Source organism: Pollicipes pollicipes, unplaced genomic scaffold, assembly GCF_011947565.3.
Source record: "Pollicipes pollicipes isolate AB1234 unplaced genomic scaffold, Ppol_2.1 Scaffold_6686;HRSCAF=7923_pilon_pilon_pilon, whole genome shotgun sequence".
In the NCBI taxonomy this organism is placed as follows: domain Eukaryota; kingdom Metazoa; phylum Arthropoda; class Thecostraca; order Pollicipedomorpha; family Pollicipedidae; genus Pollicipes; species Pollicipes pollicipes.
Genome location: NW_023596921.1, coordinates 35,703,240 through 35,714,369, shown reverse-complemented (window position 1 = coordinate 35,714,369; position 11,130 = coordinate 35,703,240).

Below are 11,130 nucleotides of genomic sequence, written 5' to 3'. Positions count from 1 at the left end.
TCCCTCTCTCTCTCTCTCTCTCTCTCTCTCTCTATCTCTCTCCTCTCTCTCTCTCCCTCTCTCTCTCTCTCTCTCTCTCTCTCTCTCTCTCTCTCCTCCTCTCTCTCTCCTCTCTCTTCCTCTCTCTCTCTCTCTCCTATCTATATCGTCATATCTCATATCGATATCTATATGATATTATTATTCTATATATATTCTTCTCTCTCTCTCTCTCTCTCTCTCCTCTCTCTCTCTCTCCTCTCCTCTCTCTGCACCTTCATCTCTCTCTCTCTCTCTCTCTCTCTCTCTCTCTCTCTCTCTCTCTCTCTCTCTCTCTCTCTCTCTCTCTCTCTCTCTCTCTCTCCTCTCTCTCTCTCTCTCTCTCTCTCTCTCTCTCTCTCTCTCCTCTCTCTCTCTCTCTCTCTCTCCTCTCTCTCTTTCTCTCTATTGCTTCCTCTTTTCCTCTCTACGGCCCTAATTTTGTCTGCCCTCTGTCCTTTCCTCCGCTAGATTCCTCTCGTCTGCATTTGGATGGGAGCGATGATGGTATTCAGTATTGCGAGTGTTACATCAAGTTAAACACAGCTTCCGGAGGTCGCCCGCCGCTAGGCTGTTCAAATTACAAAATAGCTTGTTAATCCACTGAAGAAAGCACTTGAATCAGACTCTTGGTCTCATCCCGTGGCAACATTGATGTTACTGCCTGAAAGTTATTTTCCAGGACCTATCAATCGCTTGACATTGTGCCGGCAGGATAACAATCTTGACTGCGTCGTGCAGGAGAGATATTACCAGATATTGAAGATGCTCTCATGTTAGAGACTCAGCTCAAGACCACCGCGAACACAGGAATTAAAAAGAAAAGCATCGACTAGATGCTTCAGGGTTATGTCAGATCTGACAAAACATTTTATGACCACTGCACGCGTTCTTGGCACGCGCCCGGGTAGCTGGCTGAATACCTGTCGCTGGGGTGGGGAGGTCAGGCTGCCCCCCGCCTATTGAGATCTCAAATACTGATATAGCCGGAGGGCTTAAACTGACAGGGTCGGATGGCCTCTGTGTGAACTCACTTGTATTAAGGTTTGAGGTTTCCAGGTCACGACCTTGGGGTCATATAAGGCAAAACTTGTCAAACTCCATTTTGGTGTTTCAGGTGCCCCCATATCTCCTCATGCAACCGCCGTGAAGCTTCATACCTGCTCCAAGTGAGAGGAAGATCAGGAAGACCTCAACCCACACGAGCGCATGTTAAATAGCTGTTATACCATTATCCACAAAATTCACGCGTTCCGCATAGTTCAGAGACCCACGCTGGTGACTATGACACGTTGGTTATTTAGTCGCAGTTGCTCTGTCATGACCTTTTCCGCTTTAGATTGGTTTGCCCGTGTTACACCGGGTGTACTCACAAGAACAGTTTCTGCAACGAGGCAACCATGCGGTATGACATTTTGGAAGTTCTTGAGCATTGAGTATTTTCCCGGCCAGAGCATTGTGGATCATGATGTCCACTACGGATTTGGATATTGTGTCAAAAATGCGACACTTAGGCTATGAACAAAAACATGGCATGGAATGCATATTTATTTCACTGTGAAATAAAGAGCAGAAACATAAGGGTATTGTCTGCTGCACATTACGGACGTTTTCGTGCGTTTAGCTAGATCATATGCACAATTGCCAGTTCCCTTAAGCCTGACATAAAGTTGCTTAATTCCCAGAAGAGCACCTCATGACTCCGTGCCATGCTCATCATGGACGCTCGCGACAGGCCCGTTGGTGAGTCACTTTGAATCAGCTATGATAAGCTGATATTTGTGGCAGCGGTCTAACAATTCCCAACCGAAATCGGTTTGTTTTTAATGTCCACGTTGAATCACCAAAGCCACAAACATATTCAATCCTACTCTTGACGTATTATCTTAATCTTGCCCAAAACTGTGTTGCAAACTGCATGGCAAATACACACCTATCAGGAACATTTAATGTTGCCAATGTTTCCTTCCAGCCCACTTATTATCTCGTCGCCATATGTGGTGGGCTTTACTTTTGTAGCTACATTTTTCATTGTCATTCGCCATTCATTGTCATTGTATCATTTCATTGTCGCGTCACGGAACTCCATTATACGGCCGCCCTGCTACAGCCCGATCAGAGATGTACTTTAAAAAAATCAAAAGGATATTAATTTTTACGGCAAGCTATTTAGAGTTCGGATATTTGAAGGAAATAACCAGTGTTCTCGCGAGAGAATGACGAGTCAATACACAGGAAATGGAGACTTCCGGCGTTTCCTTCCACGGCTGGCTGTCGTATAAACTCATTTTCACGAAGTTGTTGAGAGAAGATAAAAAGCAGCACGTCAATGTTAGGCTGAGAGCAATCATGCCTGCTTATACATTTGCTCCGCTCCTGGTTTCTGGCACCCTCGATTTTATTTTCTAAAGAACCGAACCGGTAAAGAACCGACGGGCGAGAAGACCCTTGGCCCAGATTTCACTGACTCATAGGGGTCGACCCTCGTTTTCAGCCGACTTTGATTCAGCATCAGTGGCACAGACTTGACCTTTCACATATAATTGTGTGGTCTCCGTGCCTGTTCCCAGGCGGAGACCCTGAAATAACAATAATAAGCGTTTGGCAGTTTTTACAGTCTAATGATGTCGTTCCTGTGGAGATCAACCACACCCTTACAATGGGTAGGCTTGGGTTTGGTTCTTTTGCTCATTGGGTTCTTGACTCGTTTACCCTTATTGACCGCAGTTCATCCTCATTCTTGCAGGCCTATCCCTGGGGATATGCCTGCAAGATGGACGCACGGGCGCGCGAGTGGAGGCCCCTGTTGTCAACGAGCCCCTGGTTGTCTCCCGTCACGAACTGAAGTCAGAGACCATCGTCGCATTGCCCCTGGCATCTGTGGGTTTCGCATGCAACACCTTCTCAACTCTCTGGGACATCTCCATGCTCACTTTCAGCACGTCATCAATCATCTTCTGGCTCATTTTGATTTCCATCAGCTGGTGTATGCGCATTGAAGCATTGACATCGATACGGTGAATGCGTATTGGTGGTAGTTTTGTGAGGTTTCTCAGGTGAGGTTTGTGAGGCTACACATCTCGGTAAGGTATCCTGGTCACACCCCATGATCATCTTGAAAATATCCTGGATATTCAGCAATTGTTTGTTCTGAACACGCCCGTTTCCAGTTTTCACGGAATCATCAAGATTATTTGTCTCAATTTCATCCTCTTGAAGCGTATGAAGAGCTGCTGGACTAGCTCACCCACGCTCCTGCCTTCTTCCAAGACGGACAAAGACTCTTACGCCACTTTAAGGCCATCGGCCAAGCCCGCCTCTCATGCCGCTCGGACCCGACCAGTGGTGTACGCGCTCCGTTGGTCCGGAGGCGCTCCCTGCCGCTGTACGGCGTGCGAGGAGTGGATTGTGGCGGCGTGTTGATGCCAGCGGCTTTCAATGATTCAACGTTGTTTGTGCGTCGAAGACGTTGAGTGGCCCGTAAACATCACTTGTCAGGATTTTTGGTGCGCAAGCGTGGGGTTGCCCGTGACACAACAGAGATAAAACAGGCGACGCAAAATTGGCTCCTGAATAGCAAAAAACAAATCCCAGTTATTGGAACCTTGCTGCTGCTACCTAGCATAAACTTCAGCTGTGGTAGCACGAATGAAGTCAAAACGGCGCAATGAAAAATGAACAGGGATATCATTTCAGTGGTATTCCACACAATGGCTTGACGGCGAGCGCAGATTTGTGATCTCTAGCGTGGCGAGTCCGATGGTAATTGGTTGTTGATCGCCTTTCACTTGATTGCATGGGCAGCAGCTCGATCATGCATGAGCATAATAATTCATGCAATTGACGCCCCTGTGTCCTCGCAGCTATTTTTAGACCTGTGGCAAACAGCGAGCACTTATTCAAGTTCCACGTCGAGACCACGCTTGATGCCATCTTGGCTTGGGCACCGATGGCAAAGGGTGCCCAAGTAGACAACCTCGAATCTGTGCCATTGAGAAGTGGAACACGTCTTATGTTCCATTCAACTCTTGCCAGCATGTCTGCAGTACGTCTCTTCTTGCTTTTAGCGCTTTCTTCCAAGCAGCTCTGGGGAATTCCCCGAGCTTGTTATGTGTGGCGAATCCGATGATAATTCTCCGAGCGTGTTATGTGTGCCGAGTCTGATGATAATCAACCGAGCGTGTTATGTGTGGCGAGCCTGATGATAATTCCCCGAGCGTGTTACGTGCGGCGACTCTCATGATAAGTGCTCGACAATTATCTTCCACATAATTTCACTGGCAGCAACTCGATCATGCATGAATATAACCATTCATAAAATTGGCACCCCTGCAATATGAGGTGTGATATGTCACGATTCGTGCATGGTCGAATCCCAGATTGAGCATATGGCCAGTTGCCAGTTTCTAAATACAAAAAATGCAAGATTTCTGGTGTTCTTCCTACCTCTTTGTAAAAATTCGTCCCATCCCGTTTCTGAAGTCAAAATTATGCGACCAACAACTACAAACCGCGACACTTAAAAGCAAACAGAAAAAGTACAAAGTACGCCAGAAAATGAACGGTAACAGTCTCGCTTGATTTTCTCATAGCCACGCAATAATGTGTAACAAAACGTATATTTGGAGGACCGTCGGTGGGATCTTTTAGTGCAATCAATCCAATCATCTGTGGCATAGGTCAGGGTACTGACCAGACATGTGTCTGATTCCCAGGATATCTTCCTCGAACGAGTTCCTAGTTCCGGAACCAGGACAGACCCAGAAACTAGTCTAGAATTCGCAGAGAACACCAGCAGGGACCAGGATCCAGCTGAATATTAAGCCGAAATGTCCAGCGAGAACAAGGATTTTGCCCAATATTGCGCCTTAACATCCAGTGAGAATCAGGACCCAGCCTGCTAATAAGTCTAAGAATCCAGAAGAACCAGGATCCAGTCTGATACTAGGCCAAAAGAGCCAACAAAAACCAAGACCCTTAGAGTTTCCCTTTCGTAAGGCATCACCACTAGGTCAGGCTAGAAGCAAGAACAGTTGCGGCATTAACGTCTGAAGATGACGTGAAAGAGTTGTTCAGATATGCGTTGAGGCAAAAGGGCGCTGTTCTCCCTTCTCGTCCGCGGCAGCGCTCCGCCACCCTCAGCAATGTCCTCACCTTTTGCATACATCAGGACGCTGCCACTTACACCGTTGATTGAGGTAGCTCGCTACAATACCTCTGTGTGAAAACACGTGCTGTGTGCCTTATCACACCTCCTGTAGAGTGTTTTCTTTGTCTAGTTAAATGCCCTGCATGCTATTATATGTGACTCGTTTACACCAAAGCAACTTTCATAGTCTGTGATAATCGATTCTTTTGAGGACGCCTTCACGGCACGTCTGCAGAGCACACAACAATTCGTCTTCCGTTGAGCTTTGTGATTCTTCGTGAATGTGATTACCATCTGCCAATGTTATTATTCTAGTGAGCTTTCCCCTGGATAATTTTGCTCGAGCGCGACTAGCTGGCCCCACATTGGAGCAACATGCTATTGCGGAGAAGGCCAGTTGTCCCGGTAAGGTCCCATCGAGGCAAGTACACTTGTACGGTACACCGAAGCACCAAGTCACTGCCCAGCATCCCGTACACTGGAGCCTCTGCGCCATACATTGGGCATATTGCTAGTTGGAGCCGGCATCTTTTCAAAATAGAAAACAGCATTTTTCCGGTCTATTTCAAAGCGCAGTGGCTGCCAGAAGCTTTTGTATGGCCAGTGTCTGATACCTACCTCGAGGTAGCCAATATGGCACGTCTTTTTGTTGTGATTTTCGCTCGCTTGCTCGCTCACAGTCCCGTCGCTGTCAGGTTTGGAGCCTTATGAACGCTCCCGTATCTCAACTAAGTCCAAAATAAATCATAAAGCTGCCATATAATTCCATTTTTGATACCACGATGTAAATGTGCAAAGTTTTATCACCATGGTTCTTGTATTTGTATTGTATACTTACCTTGGCTACATGCCTCCCACTTTTGTGCACGCCTTCCTCTTTCCAGACCACCGCTCGGTAGTTTCTGGATGGCCGCGGCTGTCGACCGTGTCTGGGAGCACTCATTCTTCTCTCGCCGTTACTGAGAGCGCCAATTCCTCTCGCGCCGTTACTGGGAGCACCAATTCTTTCCGCCGTTGCGGCCGGCACCTGATTAAGCCCGACGTTAACTGCCCTATCAAAAAGTCGTCAATGCGGCCAATTACGTCTTCCCATATATCCGGCCGGTCGTCTTAACGTCGGCCGGGCGGGCTCGTTTCTCACACCGTTATGATGACGTTAAGCTGGTCGGACGACGGCTAATGACCGTCTCAGGCGCGGACGGAGACCCGTCAGCCGGCCGGTGGCAGCTTGGCGGCGAGGTGGGCTCACGTCCGACCATGGCGGCTGGCGGGGACGGTCCATGCTCAGCGGTCACTGTGGAGACCAGACCACGTTCAGAGGGTGACCTCAGGGCAGGGAGGGGATCAATGCCACGCCCTGGTGCTTACAAACTAATAAATAGTGCTTAGCGAAAATAGCAGTGGATTGACTCAACAAGATCTCGCAGCCAATACTGGTCTGTATGCTGTTAGGTCAATAATCGACCCCATTACGCCACAATTACATGGCTCATGACCACATGAAACTTAAACATGCAGTTTCAATTTTTAAGGTATTTAATTCTGAGTACAACAGTTTATTGCTCTGTGATTTTAGCGTGCAGTTATCACGTATAGCCCCCCCCCCCAAAGGGGGTGTTTTGCATTTGTATGAGGCTCCGAACTAAAATAGTCATCTTGAAGATCATTCAGTGCAGTTCACAGCCCCCCCCCCCCCTCCCCTTCTCGGGATCTAAACCACTCTAGTCTCAGAGCTATACGCCTGCGAATATGTGCAGACTATTTCGGAGAGACTATTTCAACGTCGCCAGGAGTCCATGATGCCATAATAACGTCATTCAAATCTTACCATTCCGTTAAGCGTATGGCGATCATGGCCAATAAAAATATGACTGTTCAGGCGTTCACATATGTCGTTCGTGAGTCCAAATTCCGGGCAAAACGGCCGTCAATTGGCTCTCAATCAATATTGTATAAGGTGCAATGACGTAATTAAACCATGACGTATTGTGGAACCAATTTATTCACCAGAGAATTGTGCTGGCCAGAGAATATTTTCCACCTAAAAATATACCAACAGTTATAAGTGAGCTTATCCATCATATGTCATGCTGGCGTCAATATCTTCAAATGTGGAACGTTCCCTTCAATGTAACACCGTCGGCCTGCCGTTCGCGTTCCACGGCACCCCGCCCGCGCCGGCCGTAAATTGCCGTGCAGTGTTCCTCAAGAACCGCTGCTGCTCCGACATTAGAAAAGCTAGGGATTCGTCGTTGGTGTTAAAACATGCGCAATAAATGGCTCATTGACTTCTGAAAATTTAGGCGTGATTGCACAGCATGCCAACGAGGCATGCAAAAACCCTAGGAGGGGTTGTATGAACCCCTTCTCTGTCAGGACGAGGGTTAAGAGTTGTAACCCTCTAGTTTCTGAGCTACATAACCTCAAAGATGTGCAGGCTATGTTGTGCAGTCTGCTTCAGGGCCATTCAGGTATGCATGACGCCTTAATAACGTCAATTAAATCTTGTCACCCTACAGGCAAGGCGGCGTTCAAGGCTAGGAAGAATATTATCGTCCGACCGTACAGATCCAGACCCCTTTCATTCCTGTGTGTCACCACAGGCTCATGTTAAGTGTCATTCACGTGACGCGGAGGAGACAGAAGGATTTCAACAACCTTGATTCGCGTCGGCACGCGTCGCTTGCTCTTGCTCAGTTCACCTCACCGGTGTGCTGTCGGAAAGTGGTGTTGGGCGTGTCGGATTTGTTTATGAGGTGTTTAAAGCTGTATTTTTGTGAGTTTTGCACGATGCCGTTGGTGTGTGCTGAAAATGAATCAGTTTTTCATTTTTCTCGTTACTCTAGCGGGAAGTCGCAGTCGGTTCGCTCGTTGCAAAAGCTGATGTGCCCCTTCGATCCCGATACTGCTTGGAATTGCGGCCTCCATTTTTCCAGAAACAGCTTCTTAGGTGTACCTATGTTGGCTTTCTTGTCTCGGCAGCGTGGTTGACGAAGGTTGCAGCCACAAGCGGTTTCCTCGCTGTGTCTGCCATGTTTTGCTTAAAGCAGGTTGTGCAATCATTTAAGATGGCATTGATCCTTGCCCAAGGTTATCAAACCGCAGGATAAACGTTTCTGGCTATGCCTGCCTGAACTCACTGGATTTTGACGGAATGTTTGATGATAATAGGCCACTGCTTTGCAGTCCTGATGTTAAACTTAACATCGTAAAATATTTGGTCGGTTTCGACATTGTTTCGATATATTGAAATAACATTCAAGTTGAAGCTGATGTTGATAAATGACATCCCATTTGAAGATGATGTTGATAAATGGAATACCATTTGAATCTGATGTGGTTGCGACAATTATGAGATATGATGGTGATGACTACATTTCAAGTGAACCAGCACTTCAGACACTCACTGCACTTCATTGGCCGAGTAGGAGGGTCAAAAGAGTATTGAAATGAATCAAGTTAGAGGTGTGGGTGGGGGTGGGGGGGGGGGGGGGGCCGGCCCCGGCCCCGAGGCACAAAAAATGCCACTACCAAATTAATTATGAATTTCCTGTCCGTAATTCGTCTACCATTAGTGCCTATAAACTTATGTATTCAGCACGAAAATGTTGTCAGACTTTTGCTGGCCTGTTTTGTTTTTGGTCCCATGCGTAACAAAAGCGGCAAGAAAGATCCGGTTTTTCTTGGCTGCAAAAATATTTTGAGGCTTCAAATCTCAGCATCACATGAATGACAGCTAACAAACCTTACCATGTTTCTGCATGTGTGTCAATGCTACAAATATGTATGGGAAGGGTTGAGCGACAACCCTGAGAATGGATTCCATATCACATCCACTTGTCATCATCACAGTATCTTCCTTAGGCATGCAAGCGCACATCGGTAGCATTAGGGCATGGAAGAGAAATAGTCTTGTTATGTTGCAGCCTAAAAGCATGTGTTTGCTTGCGGTCTGAAACTTTGGAAAAAAAATAGCCGCGGACGGCATGTTCCGGCTGTGTACCATTGCGGACCGAGTACACTTGTGACGTCATCAGTCAAAACAGCGGAATTCGGCCCGAACGGTTATGCCTTCAAGTTTTAGGGTCTTGGTACAGATCTGGCGTCCGGGGGCTTGACTTCCAAGCAAAGTGAGCGCTAAGTGACCCCAATCAACGTTGAGCAAGCTGTGCAGTCTTCAATCACAAACCACGTTTCATGCTACATAATGTAAGAAATCGTATATGACTTTCTTTGCTTGCTAGTTGTTACCGAAAAAATGACTTTTTAATGGAATAACATAAGAATAACACCCTAACCGAGCATGTGAATACCTGCAAACGTCTTAAATTTACAGATAAATACGCAAGGATACCACGGAAAAGCGCCAAAATACGAACACATAACGACATTTTGTTTAGCGAACGCTTCTAACACCAACTCTGACATCTCTTTAGCAGTTTGGGTGCTACAAGGCTAGCTTGGCTATCCTTGGCCAAAGGCTGGCTTGCCAGCACTTCAATGTCATAGAAAGGTTTCATGACGCAATCGAACGAAGACGCATTGAGGAGCATATTCACTAAATTGTGAAATTGTGTTGTCTAGAGCAGTCTTTTCCATTAAAAACTGTACCAATTGTCATAAATGAAGTATGCTTCATGATATCTGATGCGCGCCTCAATATCCTCAACTGTGGAGCATTCCCTTTAACACGTTGCCAAATGGCTACATGCCTACAATTGAAATGTCATAATTTACATACGGAAAAGTAGCCCGTGGGTCATTTCTATGCAAGTAACTGCGTGCTAATGTTTGTCAGTGCGGTGAAAAGACAAACATGTGTTAACGCTATGGAACCGGTTTTGTATTGTGTGCATTTATGGTGGGACTTATTGGCGCGCGCACCCGCAATGTTTTGAATGCATCAAAAATATTGTCACGAGATTTACTAATAAAGTCCTATACCTACGCTACCTTGCATATCCAAGCTGCTTTATCATTGTATGCTCCGCAAACCTCCGTCTCCAAGATAATTTGAACCGGATGCGAGCTTAAAGGGTTTATAGTCTCTGTATTGCTAAATGAACAGGTGTGTGTGTGTGTGTGTGTGTGTGTGTGTGTGTGTGTGTGTGTGTGTGTGTGTGTGTGTGTGTGTGTGTGTCCGTTGTACATGACAAAAGGAAGGTAGTCCGCGCATGCTGAGTAGGAACGCTGTTTCATCATATGTTCACTTCAAATGTCCTGCACGCAGGTACGTGTAATGGATGTATCGCACTTCGCGAACACCCGTCCGGTCGACCGGCATGTCGTGCTGTGTGAGCCCGGTGACTGTTGGATACGACGTTACGCTAGGGACAGTCGGTTGTGGGGGGGGGGGGGGGATGGGACCAAAAACTTCTCGCAACACAATTTATTTCCAGCCCTGATGGCGTTGCATGGAAAGAGGCGCTGATCCAGTTTCTGGCAAAGACTTAAAAATTGTATTCGCCGCCGGTTCCCATTCTCCAAGGGGTTGCCGTCACTGCGCTACGTTGTCGATAAGACGGCGGGAGGCGGCGTGACTGGACCAGGTGGAGGCTGGGACGAATCCATGGCTGGTGGGCAAGTATCGAGACCTACGCATCCTACAACGATAGGCGCGGGGCATCTGATCTGGTTCTGGCCAATCTCTGGACCAATGGCGGCGCGTCTTATCCGTTTTATATTTTAAACCGTCTTATCCGGTTTTGGTCCAACGCCTAGACCAATGACGGCGCGTCTGATCCGGTTTCTGGCCTTGGATTCGGTTCTGGTTTCGGTTCCGAGGCCGATTCGCCGCAACGACGCGGTCGATCGCAAAGCTGTCCTCAGGGAACCCTGCAGCCTCGAGGCATCCGTGAGGTCAGAGATGCCATCAGGCGAATCATGACCATGTCGGTCACCGGGTCTGGGTCTTTCGGTGAAACGTGCCCGGCGGCGGCAATCCACAGCCATGCCAGATGATG